The sequence below is a fragment of the Arachis stenosperma genome, chromosome 10, assembly GCF_014773155.1.
Source record: "Arachis stenosperma cultivar V10309 chromosome 10, arast.V10309.gnm1.PFL2, whole genome shotgun sequence".
Classification (NCBI taxonomy): Eukaryota; Viridiplantae; Streptophyta; class Magnoliopsida; order Fabales; family Fabaceae; genus Arachis; species Arachis stenosperma.
In genome coordinates, this window is record NC_080386.1 from 89,093,947 (window position 1) to 89,097,239 (window position 3,293).

General features: G+C 39.9%; 1 non-coding gene across 1 annotated transcript; it reads left to right on the top strand.

Annotated features, from left to right (window-relative positions):
* The first annotated feature begins 2,227 nt into the window (after positions 1-2,227).
* LOC130958841 (small nucleolar RNA R71) lies at positions 2,228-2,334 on the top strand. Its single transcript, XR_009077944.1, has one exon. It is a non-coding gene; the product is annotated as a small nucleolar RNA R71 (small nucleolar RNA).
* The last annotated feature ends 959 nt before the right edge of the window (positions 2,335-3,293 follow it).

Here is a 3,293-nt window from a genome sequence, read left to right on the forward strand (position 1 = left end):
ACTAAAAACAATGCCAAAAAGAGTACAAATTATCCGCTCATCAATTTACATCCCTGCACCAATTAGGCATGTAAAATGCCTTTGCACACCATTCTGGCGTTTAAACGCCGAAGTGATGCACACTCTGGGCGTTCAACGCCCATGTGTAGCATGTTTCTAGCGTTGAACGCCAGTTTCATGCTTGTTACTGGCGTTCAGCGCCAGCTTTCCTCAAGGCATATTCCTGGCGTTCAAATGCCAGGATGTTGCTTGTTTCTAGCGTTTAGCACCAGAAACATGCTCTGTTCTGGCGTTGAACGCCAGTCAGATGCACCTTACTGGCGTTAAACGCCAGCAAGTTCTTTCCTCCAGGGTGTGATTTTCCTTCTGCTGTTTTTTATTCTGTTTTTAATTTTAATAATTTTTTCGTGACTCCACATGATCATTAACCTAATAAAACACAAAATAATAATAAAATTAAAATTATATATATAAAAATTGGGTTGCCTCCCAACAAGCGCTTCTTTAATGTCATTAGCTTGACAGTGGGCTCTCATGGAACCTCACAGGTATTCAGAGCATGATGAGGGCCTCCTAACACCAAACTTAATGAGGGGGCTTCTCAACACCAAACTTAGAGTTTGGTTGTGGCCTCCCAACACCAAACTTAGAGTTTGACTGTGGGGGCTCTTTTTGGCTCTGTACTGAGAGAAGCTTTTCATGCTTCCTCTCCATGGTTGCAGAGGAAGGTCCTTGAGCTTTAAACACAAGGTAGTCCCCATTCAATTGAAGGACTAATTCTCCTCTGCTAACATCAATCACAGCTTCTGTTGTGGCTAAGAAGGGTCTTCCAAGGATGATGCATTCATCTTCTTCCTTCCTAGTGTCTAAGATTATGAATTCAGCAGGGATGTAAAGGCCTTCAACCTTTACTAACACGTCCTCTACTAATCCATAAACTTGTCTTACTAACTTGTCTGCCAATTGCAGTGAGAATAAGGCAGGCTATACCTCAATGATCCCCAGTTTCTCCATTACAGAGAGTGGCATAAGGTTTATGCCTGACCCCAGGTCACACAGAGCCTTGTTAAAGGTCATGGTGCCTATGGTATAGGGTATTAAGAATTTACCAGGATCTTGTCTCTTTTGAGGTAAAGTTTTCTGAATCCATGTATCTAGTTCACTAATGAGCAAGGGGGGTTCACCTTCCCAAGTCTCATTACCAAACAACTTGGCATTCAGCTTCATGATAGCTCATAGATATTGAGCAACTTTCTCTCCAGTTACATCTTCATCCTCTTCTGAGGAAGAATAGTCTTCAGAGCTCATGAATGGCAGAAGGAGATTTAGTGGAATCTCTATGGTCTCTATATGAGCCTCAGATTCCTTTAGGTCCTCAATGGGGAATTCCTTCTTGTTTGAAAGACGTCTCAGGAGGTCTTCCTCACTAGGATTTTCGTCCTTCTCCTCCCTTGTGCATTCGGCCATATTGATCACATCAATGGCCTTGCACTCTCCTTTTGGATTCTCTTCTGTATTGCGTGGGAGAATACTGGGAGGAGTTTCAATGACTTTCTTACTCAGCTGGCCCACTTGTGCCTCCAGATTTCTAATGGAGGATCTTGTTTCACTCATGAAACTTAAAGTGGCTTTTGACAGATCAGAGACTAAGTTTGCTAAATTAGAGGGGCTCTGTTCAGAATTTTCTGTCTGTTGCTGAGAAGATGATGGAAAAGGCTTGTTATTACTGAGCCTATTTCTTCCACCATTATTAAAGCCTTGTTGAGGCTTTTGTTGATCCTTTCATGAGAAATTTGGATGATTTCTCCATGATGAGTTATAGGTGTTTCCATAAGGTTCACCCATGTAATTAACCTCTGCCATTGCAGGGTTCTCAGGATCATAAGCTTCTTCAGAAGCTGCCTCTTTAGTACTGTTGAATGCATTTTGCCATCCATTCAGACTTTGAGAGATCATGTTGACTTGCTGAGTCAACACTTTGTTCTGAGCCAATATGGCGTTCAGAGGATCAATTTCAAGAACTCCCTTCCTCTGAGGCGTCCCACTATTCACGGAATTCCTCTCAGAAGTGTACATGAATTGGTTATTTGCAACCATGTCAATAAGTTCTTGAGCCTCTTCAGGCGTTTTCTTTAGGTGAATGGATCCACCTGCGGAATGATCCAATGACATCTTGGAAAACTCAGATAGACCATAATAGAATATATCTAATATAGTCCATTCTGAAAACATATCAGAAGGACACTTTTTGGTCATCTGCTTGTATCTTTCCCAAGCTTCATAGAGGGATTCACCATCTTTTTGCTTGAAGGTCTGGACATCCACTCTAAGCTTGCTCAGCTTTTGAGGATGAAAGAATTTATCCAAGAAGGCCGTGACCAGCTTATCCCAGGAGTCCAGGCTATCTTTAGGTTGTGAGTCCAACTATGTTCTAGCTCTGTCTCTTACAGCAAAAGGGAAAAGCATGAGTCTGTAGACTTCAGGATCTACTCCATTCGTCTTAACAGTCTCACAAATCTGCAAGAACTCAGTTAAAAACTGGTAAGGATCTTCAGATGGAAGTCCATGAAACTTGCAGTTCTGTTGCATTAAAGTAACTAATTGAGGTTTCAGCTCAAAATTGTTTGCTCCAATGGCCGGAATGGAGATGCTTCTTCCATCAAATTTGGAAGTTGGTTTAGTGAAATCACCAAGCATCCTCCTTGCATTATTGTTGTTAGGTTCGGCTGCCATCTCCTTCTCTTGTTCGAAAATTTCAGAAAGGTTGCCTCTGGATTGTTGTAATTTAGCTTCTCTTAGTTTCCTCTTCAGAGTCCTTTCAGGTTTTGGATCAGCTTCAACAAGAGTGTCTTTTTCCTTGTTCCTGCTCATATAGGGAAGAAGAGAACAAGAAAATAAAGAGGAATCCTTTATGTCACAGTAAAGAGATTCCTTTATGTTAGTAGAAGAAGAAGGGAAGAGGAGTGAAGAAGAATGGGTAAGGATAGAGGTAGTGATTTAAGATGAACAGAGGTGAAGAGAAGTGTTAGTAGATAAATAAATAAATGGAAGAAGAGGAGAGGGAAGAAATTTCGAAAATAAATTTGAAAAGAAGTTAAATGATTTTCGAAAATAAAAGGTAAGATAGAATTAAAATTAAAACAATTAATTAATTAAAAAGAATTTTTGAAAAAGGGATGAGATATTTTCAAAAATTAAAGAGGAAAAAGTAGTTAGGTGGTTTTGAAAAAGATAGGAAACAAACAAAAAGTCAAATAGTTAGTTGAAAAAGATATTAAAATCAAATTTGAAAA